This window comes from Arvicanthis niloticus, chromosome 14 (genome assembly GCF_011762505.2).
Source record: "Arvicanthis niloticus isolate mArvNil1 chromosome 14, mArvNil1.pat.X, whole genome shotgun sequence".
Taxonomy (NCBI): Eukaryota; Metazoa; Chordata; class Mammalia; order Rodentia; family Muridae; genus Arvicanthis; species Arvicanthis niloticus.
This window is the reverse complement of record NC_047671.1, coordinates 20,973,496-20,993,079: the sequence shown is the minus strand read 5'-3', so window position 1 is coordinate 20,993,079 and position 19,584 is coordinate 20,973,496. Positions and strand designations below refer to the sequence as shown.

Genomic DNA, 19,584 nt, shown 5'->3' with positions numbered 1-19,584 from the left:
AATATAAACCATAAGATCATACAAAATTTCCAGAAAATAGAAGGGAAAAATAATCTAGATGGCTTTGGGTTTGTGATGGCTTTTTAAATGGAACACCAAAGGGAAATAGTTGACAAATTAGCCTTTATTGCAGTTAAATTTTTATGTTTTGTGAAATAACACTGTCAAGTCAATGAAAAGACAAGCCACATAGGCTTTGGGAGAATGTTTGCAGAAATTAACTTAATGGCCCGTTACTGGAAATGAACGAAGACTTTGTAAAACTTGACTAGAGGAACAAAACCAGTAGAGTGGTCGAGCATCTGAGCAAAGAAAAACATAAGCTAAATAATTACTAAGGCCCATCACAATCACTAAAGAAAATAAGTTCATGAAAACATATTCTATGTCATACGTTTCCAGGGAAATGCAAACTAAAACAAGACACCACTCCAGATTTTTTTAAAATGGCCAAACTGCACAGCACTGACAATTCCACACACTGGGAAGGATGGGGAGCCACATCCATTGCTGGTGGAAATACAGGTGTTTGGAAGATAGCTTGACAGTTGCTTTAAAAACAAAACCAACCAAAGAGGAACACCCGAAGTGTGTGCTACTGGTGTATGATTTGCTAATTACATTATCTGGCAAAACCCTTCACAGATGTTTATCAAAGCTCTCTAATAGTTGCCAGAACTTGGGAGCCACCAAAATCCCCATTGTTGGTAGAGGATGTGGTTATATCCAGACACTGGGATGTCACTTATCACTGAAAAGAAATGTGCTACCCAACAATGAGAAGACACAGAGAAAACGTATTATGAAGTGAACAAAGGCAGCTTGAGAAGCTGCCTGCTGTTTGGAAAGCTGTATGACTCAAACTCCGTGACATTCTGGAAAAGGCTCGGCTGTATAGACAGTAAAATAGGCAATTGCCAGGGCTGAGAGAGGAAGGAGAGATGCTAAGTAAAGGACAAGAATATTGAGGGTGGAGCTATTCTGTATGATAATGTAGACGTCTGTCGTCACCCACAGAGAGCTTCAGACTAGCTTTCCAAACTTCCACAAATGGCCCACAGAGAGCTTCAGACTAGCTTTCCAAACTTCCACAAATGGTGGACTTCGGGTGAGACCTCATGTGGTTTTACTGATTGTAGTAACTAATTCTACTAAGATGGCGGTGTTGATCAAGAGGAAGCTGTGCATGTGTTGGGAGCAGGGATTCCTGAAATCTACAAATTTTCTCTCAGATTTTGCTATGAACTTAAAATTTCTGTTAAAAAAAAAAAGTTTTAACCATGAATAGAGTTCAGTAATGTGAGTGAAAGTCAGCAATAAGTAACTTGGAGTAAAATTAGTAAGACAAGCCAGACGCAACATGTCCCTTTGGGTAAAGCCATACTATGGCTGTCAGGGATATCAACAGTCTTGGTTAGTGAGTGGGCATCTAAACATCATATAATGTCAGTCAGCATTCTGACAAAGCACCACCCACTTCCTAGGAAATATGACATGGATGCTATTCCTGGATATGTTTTAGTGACACACATGGGCAGAGTCACAGGTGTGAGTTCAGAAGTGGTTTTGGTTAAGTGGAAGCTGAGACCACCTTGGACAAGGTATATATCTTTCTTCTGTCCCCTGGTCCTGTGGTAAGACATGGGGAGGAGTCTGGTTAAGGAGGTCCTAGAGAGGACAGTGTTGATGCAAATGCTTCCCTCTTCTGTGCCTTGACTTTCAGCTTGACACCCCTAATTCTGTGGGCCGACTGCTTCCTCTGGATACATGTGTTGACTTGGGTTCTAAACACAAGATGGCAATGTTTCTGTGGATGTAAGCTGATGGCTTTTGAATCTTTTTTTTTTTTCATTTTTTATTGGTTATTTTGTTTATTTACATTTCAAATGTTATCCCCCTTCCCAGTTTCCCCTCCACAAGCCCCCTATCACCTCCTCCCCCCCAACCCCTCACTGCTTCTATGATGGTGCTCCCTCACCTGCCTACCCACTCCTGTATCAGTGGCCTAATGTTTGCCTATCCTGGGTCATTGAGCCTCCACAGGAACAAATGGCTCCCCTCCAAGTGATGCCAGATAAGGCAGCCTTCTGCTACACATCCAGCTGGAGCCATGAGTACCCCCTGTGTACTCTTTGGTTGTGATTTAGTCCTTGGGAGCTTCAGAGGAGTCTGTTTGGTTGATATTGTTGTTCTTTCTATGAGGTTGCAAACCCCTTCAGCTCCTACAGTCCTTGCCCTAGCTTCCCCCTTGGGGTCCCCGTGCTCAGTCCAATGTTTGGCTGTGTACATCCACATCCGAATTTGTCAGGCTCTTGTAGAGCCTCTCAGGGGACAGTTATACTGGGCTCCTGTCAGCATGCACTTCTTGGCATCAGCAATAGTGTCTGGGTTTGGTGTCAGCAGATGGGGTGGTTCCCTAGGTCAGGCTTTTGAATCTTACCTATGCTACAGCAGTGGTGTGAGCCCAAGAAGACAGCATAGCAGGATTGAGTCCCATCTGCCAGGACGAATGCCAGTGGCCCTGAAGTTATGGCCACTTCCCAAAGTCTTAGAACTCTTGTCACAATCCCTGTTCTCCATTCTCTTCTATCACTCTCTTTCAGAACACGTTGTAGCCCCAGACACTATTTATTTAGTATATACTGTTTTTCTATATGGGGTAAGTAGTGATATATGCTGAGTGTAAGCACCATACAGGTATCATGGAGGCAAAGTTCCCCTTTGCAGACTGCTAGTGGTGGTAGATAGATTGATGACTTGTGGGAGGGTATCAAAGCAGGAGCTCTAGCTTTGAGGGGCAGTAAAAACCTCTTTGGGGATGTCTTGGTTAGTTTTACTGCTGTGAACAGATACCATGGCCAAGGCAACTCTTATATGGACAACATTTAATTGGGGCTGGTTCACAGGTTCATAGGTTCAGTCCATTATCATCAAGGTGGGAATATGGCAGCATCCAAGCAGGCATGGTGCAGGAGGAGCTAAGAGTTCTACATCTTCATCTGAAGGCTGCTAGCAGAATACTGACTTCCAGGCAGCTAGGAGGAGGGTCTTAAAGCCCACATCCTCAGTGACACACCTACTCCAACAGAGCCACACCTTGTAGTTGTGTCCCTCCCTGGGCCCAGCATATACAAACCATCACAGGGGCTGAGGTGTGAATAGAGAATAGAGTATGCTGTGCATAGGGTGGACTTCAGAGGGCACGGAGGAAGGGATGGGGGTGTCAATGGGTGGAGTCTTGTGTGGTGGGAGGGGCGTGGCTAGAGACCTGGTGATGCTGGTGGCACTATTGGATGTGGAGCTGTTGGAAACTCTGAGGCTGAGGGAGAACAGTGAGAGACTCTGTGGCTGAGCTGGAGAGGGGATAAACACAAATAGACACAGAGGGGTCTAGACTGTACTTCAGGAGAGACAGAAGAGACCTGCACAGTGCCAAGGGCTGGGGTCCTGTATAGAAGAACCAGTGTCTAAGGCCAACCTTAGGGGAGAAGCAGAACCAGACTGACCCACCCACTGATGCCTGCTGCCCACAGATAAGATCTGGTGGATGAGCCAGGTACCTCTAACCAAGAGGGGACCTTCCGTGACCACATCATGTTTTCATCCTTTATAAACACCCTTTCTAACATTCATCTATGTAGATTCCCATTAACGAAATGAATGTAAGTAAATTCTGTTTAGCAGAATTCATTGAACAGTTAAGCACGGTGCATTCGTTACCATTTGAATATTTTAGTTGTCTTCTCTTAAATGCAAAAATTAAAATCCAGTGCCAAGTTGCATAAATGGAAAGGACCATAGAGACCTTGGGGGGCAGCACCAGGCCAGAGGGTTCCTGTGGGAACTGCAGCCAGTTAGTTTGCATGGTGTGGAAAATCCTGCAGGTGACTTCTGTAGCTGTGTGTCATCTGCTGGGCTTGCTGGGCAGCTCTAGGTGAGAAAGTGCTTGTTAACATTTCCCAAGAGGTGAGTGATAATGAGCCTGGGCCGGGGCTGCTGTTACCAACCCTCAACTCCCAGTGGAAATGCCTGTCTGTGCCCAGAAAGTGCAGAAAGATGAGCTGCACCACCCTGTGTTTCGGTGGGGACAAGAGCTGGATCCTGGGGGGCCGTTAGGAGGCTAATGAGGAGCCCAAAGGGAAGAAGCAACGCTATGGAAATGAAGGAAGAAAAGAGCCCAGAAGAGTTGGAGCAAAAGTGGAAAACATCTGTTGGCTGGAGCTTTACATGGTTTGAAAAGTTGCAGGCAGTTAGGGATAGAATGCCAGAGTCTGGGTCGGAGAGTCCACCCAAGAGAGGAGGGCCTTGGCATTGAAACAGGTCACAGGCCAATAACAAAATGATAAGAGAGTTGAGAGAAGGAAGAACTGCTTTTTATTTTAGAGACACATGCTTTAGAGGATCACGGAAGATCACTATCTATCTGTAATAGGCCAAGCGATTGTCTTAAAACCAGTTAGTGCTCTTCAAAGTAATTCAGACTGCCATTTCTAATTTCAGATAAGTCAACACCACTCAAGTAGTTGGTTTTCCTTCTGAATCCACTCGGCGAAAACTCTTTACAAAAGCCTGAAGGTCTTCTAGATGTTTCCCAGGGATCAAGATTTGTGTCTTTTTTCAACCAAAATAATCAGTAATTAATTCATCGTCATTGCTAAGAAGCAGGTGTAAGGTGTCTGTGCTTGTGTGATGACTTAATTCATGTCTCCTCTAAGGTCTGTGGTAGAGATGAATAATTCCAAAGAGCTTTTTCTGATACAGTAGCTAGTATGTCAGGGAATCATGGAAACCAACATCCCACGAAAACACCGTCTGGGGAATGTCTTTGTTGAGATGGTAGGAATGATAGGACCAGAGAAGGATGAACAGTGGTGAAAAGAAAATTATGTATCAGTTTGGAAATGTTGAAGAATCTGGCCTGTAGACTCTGCCTTTGGTAGAGTTCAAGAGATCACTGCAAGGTGGCAATGCAAGAGTGTACAAGTCCTTTGTGGAGTCTTCAGGTAAAATTGTCATTTATCCATTCATTCAGGGAATAAATACCTAGCACCTCACCATGATCCAGCACTAAACTCAAAACAGATAACCGGTCCCCATGACTTTGTCCTTTGCTGTAGGGAACAAGTCAATAAACTGACTGAGTGGCGTGTTAGAAGTTAATGAATACTTTGGGAAAAAAGCAAAGAACAGGAGATAAGGAACCTTAGGGTGTTCCAATTATAAATAGATCGTCATGAAAGGCCCTGTTGAGGGTGTGGCATTTATCATAACTCAAGGCAATGGAGAAGTAAGTCACAAGTACAAGGCTGACTCTCAAAGTTAGTTTGTTTTATCAATTTGGCACAAACCTAGACAAACCTGGGAAGAGGGAATCTCAATCAAGGGATTGACTCTATTAACTTGACTTGTGGGTGTGTCTTTGGATTAATGATTGATGCGGGGTGGACCCAGCCCACTGTATGCAGTGCCATCCTTGGCCAGGTGGTCCTGGACCCTGTAAGAAAGGTAGCTGACTGAGCCAGGGAAAGCACATCGGTAAGCAGAATTTGCCCATGGTTTCCGACTCAGTCCCCTACGTTGGCTCCTTCCCTTAATAATGGGCTGTAAACTGTGAGCTAAAATAAGCCCTTTCTTCCGCAAGTTGCTTTTGGTCATGGTGTCTGGTCACTGCAATGGAAAGTAAACTGGAACACTGTCCAAGATCAGTGAGAGGCGTCAGAGATGCAGCTTCGCGGTAGGAAGAGGTGGGGCTTAGATCATGCAAGGCTTCATAGACCATTGAATGGAGTTTTGCTTTCGGGTGAGACATCAGAAGTTTTGGAACAGAGATAACGATGTGACCTCTTTAAAAGATTTGTCTGGCTGCTGTGCTGAGCTTAGGCTGTCTGGGGGCGGGCAAGGGCAGGAGCAGGGGAGTCTGGCTCTGCAGCTGTAGAGACAGTGGAAGCAGGGGAAAGTGGTGATGTGGACCTCAGTGGAGAAGGTCTGGGGCAGTACACTTTGAACATAAAGTCAGCAGGGCTTGCCGGTGATCGCATGTGTAACGAGAGAGTTAGAGGGGACAAGAACTGTCCTCAAATAGTTAGCCCCGAGCCCATAGGAGGATGGCATCACCGTTGACTGAGACACAGGGGACGGTGGGGGTGACACTGGGTACTCTGAGTTGGCTTGTACTGGGTTTACAGTACTCTGTGAGCCCAGGCTGGATCCCTTCTGGGAACCCTTGGATCAGTGTTTAAAGGCGACTCAAGTACAGTGAAGAAGCCTGAGGTGGGGCTTGGGGGAAGAGGAACTTCCTGGGTTGATTCTTACCCCTTCCTCCCCATTCCAAGCAGCGGATGAGCAGGTATCACTGAGCCAGCTTGTTATCAAAGGTGGTGCCATGGGATCCACCCACAGATCTGAGGACCCATTTCCCTAGAAGTGGTAGTTCCTGTGTAGGCTTTAGGCCTGTAAATGGTAATAGTACCTGTGCAGGCCCTGGTGCTGGAACCCATGGCTCTTGACAGCAAGCCAGTGCTATAGCTTTCAGTCTGAGTCTAAGACCCTCAGCTCTAAAGAATTTTTTTTCCATAATTTATTTTTTTTATTGTCATTACTTCCCGATCACAGCCCCCTCCCTCCTCTTTTCCCAGTCCCACCAGTACAAATCTCTCCACTTTAACAGTACACTGAAGTCTCTTGGCAACTGGGACCTGCAGGTGCACCTCTCTAGCCCCTCCGGGTTTTCTTTTTCTCCTTCAGTTTCCTTTCTTATTTTGCCCTGGCCACTCTGGAACTCTTCAGCTGTTCCTTCAGCCGTCAGACAGCTGGTTGTTCAACATCTTCCACAGCTCTGGCTGTGGGACAACACAAAGTACTATCTCATTGGGACTGAAATGAAGGACTGGGCACTCACCAGGGCTCAGGACTTGTGGTGCTGCTCAGGAACCAGTCTTTGGCTCTGGTAGGGATCACAGGGACATGAATATCCTTTGTGGGTTCCCAGGCAGTGCCAGAAGGGTTCAGTCTACAGGCAGAAGCCAAGTGTCTGGTCCAAGGGCACACCATGGCTTCTTCGGCTGGTAGGTCATTCCCAAGTTTGACAGGACTTTTACTAACTATCAAGCTGTGGTGAGACAGTGCTGTGTACTCCGCTGTCAAGCTGCTACAGTCAGCATCCTTGCTGCCACTGCTCTGTCCTGTCTCTGTTGCTGCCTGTATCCTGGTACCCGCTCAGCCTACCCTACTGGAAACAGGAAAGCAAAGGCCATTTGGACAAGTCTGTATTTAGACTAATAGTGCATCATCTGGGAGAGTGTCTCCCAGGCAGCTCACTAAAGGAACCCAAGCAGCCTGCATAACTGACCCCGAGAAGAGGAGCAGTATTTGGAGCAGTTACAGATGTTCATTTGGGGCCAATCATAGCTTTACCTATCACCTGTCAGAGCCTTCATCAAGGACGGGCTCTCTTCTCTGGAATAGGGAGACAAGGTTCATGAAGCCTTGGGGTAGTGGAAAGTGTGACAGAAACTGTTTCAAATAGCACTTGCCAAGTGGCGCTTTGAAGAGCCGGGGAATCATCAGCAATCTCTGCATAGTCGCCTGGAGGCATCTGCGATCAAGACGGCTGGCGCTGGCATAATCGTCCAGATAACTGTTACGGCGATAGCCCTAGGCAGCCAAGACAGCAACTGAGAGTTCAATACCCACTAATTAGGGAGCCCAATTACTCCATGCTCAATATTTTTGCTAATGTATATGGAAATGAGTGTCAGGAGGTGTGCTTACAGTGTAAACTTAACTTATCATTAACACTCACTGTGATTTTCAACACATGCTTTGCATTTGGGTCAGCAGTCTCAGTACCATGTTGTTTTGTTGCTATGGCCCTGATGTATAATTTATAGCCAGACATGATGGTCCTCTAGCATTGCTTTTTTTTTTTTTTTTCTGCTTAGGATAGCTTTGGTAGTTTGGGGTCTTTTGCACTTCCAAATGCATACGGATTCTGGGATTGGTTTCGTGTGTGTGTGTGTGTGTGTGTGTGTGTGTGTGTGTGTGTGTGTGTGTAAGTCATTGGCGTTTTTATGGAGACTGCATTGAATGAGTAAAGAGCACATGGTAACACAGCCATTTCCCAATATTAATCTTGCTGACCCATAGGTCTGGCTTTTAATGCCTTCCTTCTTTAATTTCTTCCTTCAGTGCCCTAAAGTCTTCATTGTAGCATTCCTTGTCTTTCTGGGTAGTGGGTTTATTCTGAGGGCTTTTTGTTTGCGTTTTAAGGTATAGTGAATAGAAATTTTTTTTTCAAGATTCTTTCTTAGCAAATTGATTATTGGTATTAGGAAGCTACTGATTTGTGTGTGTGCATTGATTTTTGTATCCCCCAAGTATGATGGTGTTTATCAAATGTTGGGGTTTTCTATAAGGTCTGTAGAATATGTCAACTCTAAGATTATGTCATCTACAAATAGGCCTAATTGAACTTCTTTTCCTATTTTTATTCTTTAAAAAGTTTCCCTGCCTGACTATTCTAGCTAAGACTGATCACTATATACAAGTGAAAAGGATAGAGACTCTTGTCTCCCTTTCGACTTTAGAAGAAATGGTTTATTTTTCCTTGTTCAGTTTAATGATTTCTGCAGGTGTGTGTGTATATTCTTTATTATGTTGAAGTATGCCCCCTTCTGTTTCTAGTTTCTTTCAGGCTTTTAAAGGACATTGAATTTTTAAAAGACCCTTCCTATATGCACTGAAATATTTTTGTAACTTTGTATTATACAACATTTATATACAGATTTATGAATGCTGAACCATTTTTTTGCATTTCTCGCCAGTGAAATCTAATTGATTAAGGTGTATGAGCTCTTTGACAAGTTGTTGAATTTGTTTTGCAAGTATTTCATTGAGAATTTTACATCAGGAAAATTGTTTTGTTTTTTTTTTTTTCTGTTGAATTACTTTCTGGTTAATAGTTATTTCTTTGAGATAAATACTTCTGACTTCTAAAGCAAGTACAGATAGTCATCAACTCTTCTCTTGGATTGCCTCCCTGTATTCCAAAGGTTTGAGTAAATTGAACTTTAGTTTTCTTTTGACTCTGGAAAAATTTTAATTTCTTAAAGAATATACTGATTACTCAGGAGTATATTGTCCAGTCTCTGTATTTCTATTATTTCTATGGTTTCTCTAGCTATTAATTTCTAGTTTTAGTTTACTGTGATCTAAAGAATAGAAGAAAAGTTCCAACTGTTTACATTTGTAAAGCTTGGCTTTGCTCCTGTAATTTGATCTTGTAAAGAAAATTCCATGAGTTACTGAGGAGAAAAAGATGAATTATCAGCCATTGGGTTGAATAATCTTTAGAGGTCCTTTAGGGCCATTTGAATTAAATGGAATTCATTGGTGAGATTAGATCATTGATGCTACCCACGATTTTTGTGTCTGGATACAAACACAAAATGCTTTTGTAGACATAAATAGCAATTTTTAAAATGAAATTGAGTAAATAGCATTTTTCAGTGAAATTGGGTTTATTAACATTAGGTGCGTATGTGTTTAAAGTTGATATATATTGCCTTTTTATCCCCTTTATTAACATGTAGTCACTTTTTTTTTTTCTATTGTGACTCATTTTGGCTTGAAATCTACTTTGTGAGATGTAAGTTTAGCTACTCCTGGTAGCTTTTGGCTCCTCTTTGCATGGCATATTGCTTTTCATTCTTTAACTGTCGGGCTTTGTGTGTGTGTTTGCTAGGGAGACGTATTTCTGGTAGAAAACAAATAGTTCAATGTTGTTTTTTAATCCAGTCAGCTGCTATGTGTTTTTTCAGTTGTGTAATTTAATACTAATTACATTTTAAAATTGTGACTGAGCATTGTTTTCTGGTGTCTACAATTTGCTTTTCTGTTTTTATTTATCTTTGCATCTTTGTTATGCTTTCATCCCCCCGGTGCTGGTAGGGGTTATCTAGATTACTGAGGTAGACGTGATCATTTGCTGCCTTGCCTAGTGAACTCATTCCTCTTACCCAATTTATTATTCCTCAATATGCTGGTCATGTCTTCCCTCTTCTCTGAACTGCATCTTTCACATCTCTGTGGTGCCAGCTTGGTGCTCATGGAATTTTGAAATGTTGTTCTCTATTTCATTTGCAAAATAAAATTTTCTGGATGTAGTAATTTTTGTTTGCACCCATTTATTCTCAGGCCTTAAAATATATTAACCACCCCCACCCCCATGTTTTCCTGTCTTTGTTGAGAAGTCTGGTACTACTTTGATGCATAGTCTTCATATTTGAAAAAACATTTCTTTTCCTTAAACGTTTTTTGACAAGGATTTTAAAAAGGCTAATCTCGTGTGTTGCCTATCGTGTGTTGTGGTGAGATTCTTTTCTGGTCATGTTTATCTGGGCTTCTATGTAGTCTTGTGTTTGGATACTCAGTTCTTTCCAAACAGAGATGTTTTGCTTTGTCTATTGTTTTAGAAAGAAGAATACATTGGAACAGGCAAAGGGAGAAAGGGTAAGAACCAAGCATGCCTTCTTCTTTGTCCTTTGGTCTCATGATCTCTAGGAAGAAGGATGTGTGCTATAGTGGGTCTCTTTTCTTTAAGAGTGGTCATTTAGGAGGTCCTTACTTCTAGAGAAGGTGCTGGGGTACCTTGCAGTATAGAATGGTGTAGTCCCAGACCTAGAATGCATGGCTCTTGGCGTGGAGGGCTTATCAAGCAAGCACTGGGTGTCAAGAGGCAGTTTTTTCTGCTACCAGAGGGCTTGTCTCCTCTGTGTTTGGAGGACAACTGGCTCTAAATATTACCTAGCAACAAAAAAAGATCTGGAGTCAGTTAGAGGAAGGGATGGATGTTATTAATCATACTGGCTAGCCATTGTAGTTTTAAAGGGAAAAAGGAAATATTGACACTTACTGTGTTCTTTGACTTGGCTGACACTAAAAGCATATAATATTTTCTAAAAAGGAAATAAAATACCATACTTCTGTTTGAAGCAGCTTTGGTTTTTGTTTTGTTTTTAGTTAATAGGATTTGTTGCCAGTGTAGTCTCAGTTGGAGAGATTAAGAATTGAAACTTACAAGAACATTTCTCTAATGAAGTCGCATGCAGTGTGCCTACTGAGATTTTGTCTTCTTACTTTTCTGACATCTGTATCTGTGTCACAAAACACATAAGATGCATCTTCTTTTACATATCACACATATGATGTTGACATATGTGCATTAGGGAAAATATACAAAATGAATGGCATTTTGTAGAACCTGGAACCTAAAGAAAGTATCTAAGTGATAAGAAGTTTGGGTGGACTCCTCCCTCATCGTCTCCCAGGCTTTATCAATGAATGGCTAAATTATTAAACAAGACTTTATTATGAAGTGAACGTCTTCCAAAGCCACCCTTTCCGTATTTTACAAACACGAGGGAGAACCTAATGAATTTATACTAAATGTAAGGTCATCTGGATCCTAAGAACCTCTGCCCACTGTCCTGGAAGTTAGAATGAACGGCTATTAGAGTGGAGGGATTTTTTCAGAGTGAATAAATTATTGTCTGAGAGCATGGGTGTCCTCTGAATAGAAATCTGTGGGACTCCTCAAAGGGGCCCACATGGTGGGGTTCTGAGGGAAGACTGTTAAAATTCCACCGACTATCTGTAAAAATAGTTTCACTACGGAAGTGAAAGCATCGATCATTTGTTCTGATGGCCTCATTTCGTAGGTCAGAGAATAGTTCTAATTCCCACGTCAAAGAAGTGAATGTGGGGGGAATGTATTATGGAATTGAAAAAAGATTGAACCTAATTTTAATCTTAAAATGGAAAGTCTTGAGGTTAAAATTCTACTGGCAAGTGAAATGATAAAATTGTGATTCTTCAGTGAACGTGTGCTCTTCTGGTTGGCCTACGGAAGAAGACTGGTACTTTCACTTGGAGCGAGTCTGTCTTTTTGAGGAAATTAAGAGCATATGCTTTCCATTTTCTGGAATCTAACATGGTATCCTTGAAAGAGGGTGTTACCAAAAATGTTGCTTAGTAAAAAGGAATGGAAAGCATCAAGGATATTTAAACTTCCCTTCAGCCATTATCTGCTAGAGTCTAAGAGAATACATTTATAAAAAATAAAATTTCTGACCAAGAAATGTCCTTGGAGGTTATCTGGTTAAGCCCTCGTATCTTTAGGTGGTTATCGATGTTGTACAGAAATGTTAGCTGACTTTCTCTGGGAGTGTGTACCTCCTCTTGATCAGATGGGAAATCATAGGCACTGTGTTGTGTCACAAAAATCAGTGAATGTGAAGGCCTCTTACCATCCTCTAACTCAAGTAACCATCGTCTGTTGGCTCTTAGGTAGAATTTAGGTAGAATTGGCTTTTCATCCCATAGCTTCTAGCCCTACTCACTTTGCAATAAACCTCCACTCGATTGGCTCTATGGACACCTCTCTGATCCTTATCTGGAGGAGATCAGAGTATGGAGGAAAAGGAAGTACCATTCATTATACAGAAGATAGTCCCACCTGATCTCCATAGAAACCTGTGAGCAGTCCAGAAGAGATGAGAGCTGTGGAGATTTCTGTTGCATCATGGAGAGTAGGAACTAGAGTAGACTGTTTAATAAGGTGGGGGATGTGGTTGTCTTTGAACACATGAGCCACGCCTTATCAGTGAGGCATCGTCTGTGATTTTCCAGGGTCCTGCTTGAGGTTAGGAGATGAACGAAATAGCTCTGTTTCTTCTGCTGCCTGTATTTGAGTCTTTTCAGGGGATTTTTGAGATTTCTTGTCGGTATTATTAGTCTAATGCTTAACAAATCTTTTGTTGATGATTTTAATGCCATCTTTTTAGCTGACCCGAGTCTTTCTGTTAAACTATGGCTCTCGTAGAGAGGAAGAACAGGAGAAGTCAAAGTTCATCTTTAAGGTGCTCAGTTACATTTTGCATGTCTACACTTAGGGCCCAGTTTGGTGCCAATTCCTATCATTCAGTGGTTTCAGAGGCAAGCAAGCATAACATAGAAATTTGAGTCTCTGTTTTGGTTAAAGTCCTTTATACCCGAGGTTAGTGAAGGGGTTAAGAGATGGGAGGGGAGACAGTGTGATTTCATGGTTTGTGGTCGTTGTACAAAAGCCACTATACTAAGGTAAACCAAATCAAAATGACAAAGTATAAATGATGCAGTCATAGGTTTGTTGCAACAGTTCTCAAAGGCCCCCGTGGATTGAAAGATAGACAGCAAAGAAACATGGGAGTTAGAATTTTTCCACTAATAATATTTAAAGATTTTTGTACCTACTGTCTCAATAGAAACTTAAAACATGCATGTATTCAGGAAATCCAGCAAGATGAACTCATGTGTTTTCAGGCTAGAGTTTTCTATTAATGAGCAACTTTCATCAATTAGTAATTTGTAAAATTGTAGTCTGCCTCCTAATGGGCTTTCTCTAGTTTAAATAAAAATAAAGTTGAAACAGCTTATCCATGGGGAATCTTATTTATCTTTTTACTAAAACAAAAAGATGTCATATAACATTTTTAATCAGGTGACTACTATATTTTTTTGAGTGTGGCATAGTCTGGCTGGACGTGAATTCTTGAGCTTCTGGTCTCAGCACCCAGTGCTGAGGCTACCGAATATATGCTACCATACTTGGAACACTTGGGCACTTTTTTTTATTGCTAATTACTACCACTTAGAGAATGGAGGAAGCACTTTCACGCCATGGGATCAGATTAGAACGTTTGCAAAGATCCTAATAGTCCCATGGTGGCACAGGAATAGAATCCATAGATTTCTCCATATTTGGCACATTGTGTCCCATCCTCTTATAGTGCCCCCTTGCCTTGAGACCATGAAAATGGAAGCATATCCCGTCCTCTCTGGCCCTCTCTGCTCCCTGCCTCCCCAACTGCAGACTGATGCAAGATCTTCTTAGATGGTCTCTAGGATCACCCACAGGTAACTCCACTCTCACAATACTGTCTTTCTGAGGAGTTTACTTTGGCATCATGTGTTCACAGCTCTTCCCAGAGCAATGCTTGGAGGGAGGGGCAGTATTATTCCCAACCCCTGTGACCCAAGTAATGACAGTTTGTGACTGCCCTTTGTGTTTTGTGAACACTTGTAAATTCATTATTCTTTCTGATTCCAAAAAGAGACAAACCAAAAATGTTTGTCTTTTAAAACCAAGTAGAGGCTGATGCCAGAAGTCTTTGAGGTAGTAACAAGGCAGGAATCTCAGTGGAAGGAAAGAGGCCCTGAGCATGCTTGTAATATAATCTGCTGGGTGCAGACTGCTAACAGTAACCACAGAGGCAAGATTAGTAAGAAAGTCAGCCCCGGTAGGTACCACAACCAGAGTGCCTATAATCTGTGAGTCCATTAAACAGAGAATCAAAATGAAGAGTCATAGCAGGTATAGAGCTGTGTTTTTAGAAGGCAGAAGAAACCAACCAGAATACTCTGTGCTTCTAAATATTTCCACTAACAAAGGTAGCTTGAAGAAAGACTTCAGATTCCTGCCTGCTACCTACCCTTTAACCTGTCCTTAAGCTCCAGATTTACAGCCACCCAGTGAGTAGGTTGTGGGAGGTGTCTGTGGAGCCAAGGATATTTGAAGGAATTTCAGGAGGCCTTGCAAACCCTCATTGTCAGGGCAAAGTCAGGGCTGGGGAGAGGAAGGAGTCTGAGCCCTTTCCCCCCCTCCTCTTGTTAATGTGATTCCAGAAAAAAAAAAATTTCCTGCCTTTTCCACCTTCAATCTTAAACAAATACAGCCGGTGAAGAATTAATGTAAATGAGCAAAAGAACAACAATAAAACTGGCAGCGATGTCAAATGAATGTGATCGCCTACAGTAGAAATATTTACCCGATGTGTCCTGCCAGTTAGAGGGATTTTGGCATTAAACCTAGACATTACCTCATCCTCCTGGGCAGACAGCCGATTGCAATGCTAAGCAAGTCTGCAGACACGGAGGGCTGAATACCTGCCTGATGAGCCCAGCAGCCCAGACTCGGGGTGGAAGCAGTTTCCTGAGCGCTGTCTGTCTATGTGTGACTGTCTCCGTCTCATCCTCGACCCCTTTCTTCCTCTTCCAGCCCACAATAGATGATTTTTGTCCATTTTTAAGTTCTTTTGCTATTATTTTTGTAAGCCTTGAAGGGCACATGGTTAAAAGGTCTGCTAGCTAAATGGGTGGGTATTAGTACACGGAAACTTGAAATGTTAGAAGAAGGGAAAAAAAGTGCCTGTGTATGTATGCACAGAGCATAGCACGCATGCATGTGCACACACACACACCTCTGTTTATGAAAATGTAAATGAAAAGGTTTCTTGGTTTTGTTTATTTCATAATACAGAATTATCCTTTAAGGAGGTTGCGCTTCAGCAAACGAAATAATATTTAAAACATCAAATATCCCCCACACTTCTAACCTAAGAAAGCGTAACATGTGAATTGTTAGTGTGGTTGCCAAGGTCCAGCTCAAGGCCTTGAGCTATCAACAGAGTGGTCTATCACCAAGTTTGCCTCCATAGCACTTCAAATCCTTTTATGTCTTGGCCACAAACCTCTTTGAAATTGGCACTCTCTATAGTATAGAAGTTCTGAGTTTGTATGATTGACATGGCTAGGTTAGATGGTGAAGTCATTGGGAAATATCTCACATATTCAGACATCTATGAATTAAAGTACTAAATATTAATTATGTAAGTTCTTCCAGCTGGAATACCTTTTGTTTTCTTTAATGATTGAGACTATAGTATAATATGGCTTATGACTTATCAACCGGTGCCACATTACAAAAATATCTGTCCTAGAATAAACAGGCTCTTTGTTGGCCTTAACTAATTAACCACTAGCCGGATACGTTTCGTGATGATTCGCTTTGAAATTTTCTGGTTTTAATAATTTTTAAAATGTTCTTACTCTTATCAGGCATGGTGGTGCTTACCCACAGTCCCAACTCTTCAGAGAGAGACAGGAATATCTTTTAACTCCAGAAGGTGGGAGCTGGCCTGGCCAACATAGTGAGACCCCATTTTGAGGAGAAAGATATTATGTATATGTAAATCCTTAAAAAAAAATCCCTTGACATTCCCCAGATTATACTATTGATTTTTGGTATGTGTGTTACCAAACACATGGAATTCTCGTGATCTATGTGTCATCAATAAGTTTTTTAATGCTAGTAATTGCTGAACACATAGGCTTGCAGGAGGGCTATCCGGTACATTTTTATTATTTGTTGATATCAGGTAGAGACTGCCAAGAGATGGAGATGCAGTATTTTGGAGTCAAGACTCTTCTTCAGTTGTTCTGTGGCATCTCAGCTTGGAGAGGTCCTCGTGGCCTGTGTGGTTGTTTGTGGCAGCCTTAACTTGCATCTGCGGTCTGTTTCACTCGACAGCTCACCACAGACTCATATTTTTTTCATAGAGACTTTATGTCCCGATGGTTGTTACAGGTCAGTAGGTGTAATAAATACCCGTTGATGGAAAGACTTTTGGGGGTGGGAATTAACTGGGAATGAAGGGCCACAGTGAGCTGACTTGGTTGGCGATGTGCACAAATGTGTTCAAGCGTGGTCACACGTGTGTGCATATGTGTGGAAGTCAGAGGTTGACACTGGGTGTCCTTAATCATGCTCCACTTTAATCACCAAGGCAGGATCTCTCATTAGACTGGGTAGCCAGCTTGCCCCAGTTACCCCAGTCACTTCTTCCTAAGCACTGGGGTTACAGGCAGGCTATTGCTTCTGTGCAGCTTCTACATGGGCGCGGGGGATCTAAACTTCCTTATTCATGCTTGCACAGAAAGCTTTTCATGCACCAAGGCATCTTGCTAACTTCCCTCCTTTATGCAATTAGCTTGCATACACTGGCTACACTGCACTTGTAGAGTGTCCTAAGAGCACCAGGTTACTGCCCTGGAGGTGACCCGTTTCTATAGCTAGGTTTATGTCAGAGTGACTTGACAGACCATTTCCAGTGTTACAACGTCTTTGTCACAGTGCTGTGCTTATATTTATGTTGGCCAGTTTCCTCTTTTGATCGCTAGTCTTTATGATGTGTTAGGGAGACAGGGAAGAATATAGCTACACTCTTTTGCTGTCGGAAGGTGAGTTCCAGCCTCCGGCCATACAGAGTCCAATTGCCAGGAGAGTTGGAAAGAAAAGACCTGAGTCTCATCTGTTACTCATATAGTGGTCTGTGGGCAGAAGGGCAGACTGCCAAGTATGCATTTTAGTTACTCGCAGCCCATATACCGTGATAACTGGAATTCAAACCATGTGGTTCAGGGGAGGCGTTTGTTGATTAAATCATAGTAACTGAGCTTTGGTAGGATACTTGCTTAGTGTGTGCAAAACCCTGGGTTCCACCTTCAGGAATTTAAAAGAGAGCAAGCGGATGTGTGTTAGAGGATGCTGAAGGGAGGAAAGGAAATTGTGTTGTAATTGTAGTATAATCTCAAATATATATATATATGTTTCAAAAACCGTGATGATGTGACAGTGTCTTCCTAAAATCTGGCCTGGCTAGCATAAGGATGACCATACGTGTTTAGCACATAGCACATAGCACATGGGTTCCCGAGCACTGGCGTGTCTAGTTAAAAGTGTACTCTAAAGAGCTGAGACACTTTCTGTAGGTCATTCAGACTCTTTAGGCCTCCGTTTCTCTTCTGTGAGAGGTCAGATAATCTTAAAGTTTCTGACCACTACATATTGGTACAGTATGGAGGTACAAGAGAAAGAGGGGGGGGGAGAGGGAGACGGAGAGAGAGAGAGACCCAAAGAACGTCATAAGGACAACTAACTGAAAATATGAGGACGGACTAAGATACCTCGGCTCCTTCCTTGATCCAGACTGACTCCCCTCAGGATCTTGTGAGAGGCCTCCTACACCCCAATGCTGGAGACAAAGGACTCACCATCTCCACTCCAGAGACCAGGTGCAAAGATGGAAAACCCACAGGACAAAATGGAAGTAGTGTTGGAAGCAATTACTGAGCTGAGAATGGCATTGATGGGGAATAAGAAGATGTCATAAAAAACAGACAAACAACAGAAAACAGCATCAAGGTGGGGCTAAGCCGACCTTTCCATTTGCTTGGAAGAAAAAGAAACTAAGTTCAGGATTTCCGAAGATAAGCAGACACAATGTAACCATAAGGATTCGCGGGAGCAAGACCTTTGGGCGGCTCTGATCAGGTTTCCCTGGAAATGGTTGGCTATGGAGTGGTTCCCTGGAATGGTTGTGTTCTCACCATCAGGACCCAAGCACAGCCTGTAGAAGGCAGAGGAGGAAAGAGTACAAGTGAAGAGGTCTCTTTCCCATCAAGCTTTTTAATCCTGCAAAATACACTTAGGACTTCTTACAGGTTAGCATTTTGCTACAAAACCAGAATGTTCTCTGGAAACTGTGAGTAAGGCGGATACTTGCCCTGAGTTCCATTATCTTTTCTAGTGGGGAAGTATTTCCCTAAAGGACTTGGAAATTCGGGGACAAGAAAGATGATGGTAGGTTTTAACCCATGATGTGTATCTGCTATAGCATCTGTTGACTCCTATGACAAATATCATCTTTAGGCTTAAAGAGAAAAGTATAATTGCCATTTTTTTCTCAAATTAATTCCCCTAAAGTACACTGTATGAAGAAATGTCCCCAGGAATCCTGTCATTTTAGTGTCATTGATTCTAGCAAAAGAATCTCCCATAGACTACAGAGAATTTGTAAAATATCTGAGGCTGTACATATCATACATTAGGCTTGTATATTTAAAGCTATTTGTGCATTTGAATTAAGATTATATATAATACTGAGTGCTTGTATTGTTTACTTTATCTGGGATAGAGAAAGATAGGATTAGCAGTCAAATCAGTTTTGTTTTTAATAAAAGTTCTGGTCTAGCCCTCATGGGGTTTTATCGTGCACTGGACCTGTCAAATGCACACAGAAGGTTAACAAATAAAGGTGATTATAGCTATGCCATTGAAGAATATTTTTATCAGTATATGTTAATTATAAATAATATTGGGTTTCATTATGACAGCTTCATAAATATGCATAGTTATTTTTTATGATTTCTGCTTCTTGCTATCCTCTCTTCTCCCTCTCATTTCTACCTGCCCCTGTCTCCTTTCTAGCTAGCCCCATTTCTGTTTTCTTATTTATACTATTTTTAAATTCCTCATGGATATCTTTATTGGCAAAAAAACTGGCTCCCTGAAATAAGAAATTCTATCAGAGTAACAGCATATGAGTTATCCTTATAGATCCCCACATGACTAAGAATCACTTACTCATCCATAGCTTTGTTTAAGTTTATAACTGTTAGTGCCCACCCCCAAAGAACATCACGGGTGGGATTTATAGAGTCTATTGTGAGCATCTGGGGTATGAAATACTGAGGACTCACCATGCTGGGTTCTTTATAAAAGTGTCATTCTTTTAAAAAATTGATTTATTTTATATATATGAGTACACTGTAGCTATCTTCAGACACACCAGAAGAGAACATCAGATCCCATTACAGATGGTTGTGAGCCACCATATGGTTGCTGAGAATTGAACTCGGGACCTCTGG

General features: G+C 42.1%; 1 protein-coding gene across 5 annotated transcripts in view; it reads left to right on the top strand.

Moving 5' to 3' along the window:
• Positions 1–19,584, top strand: part of Ldlrad4 (low density lipoprotein receptor class A domain containing 4) — a 320,565-nt gene that overhangs the window by 206,140 nt on the left and 94,841 nt on the right. The window contains exon 1 of one of the 5 annotated variants that reach the window (XM_076912519.1): positions 5,451–5,535. The exons of the other annotated variants lie outside the window; for them this stretch is intronic. The gene's annotated coding sequence lies outside the window, so the exon portion shown is untranslated. Of the gene's footprint in view, positions 1–5,450; positions 5,536–19,584 lie in introns of those variants that run through there. 5 annotated transcript variants of the gene reach the window in all.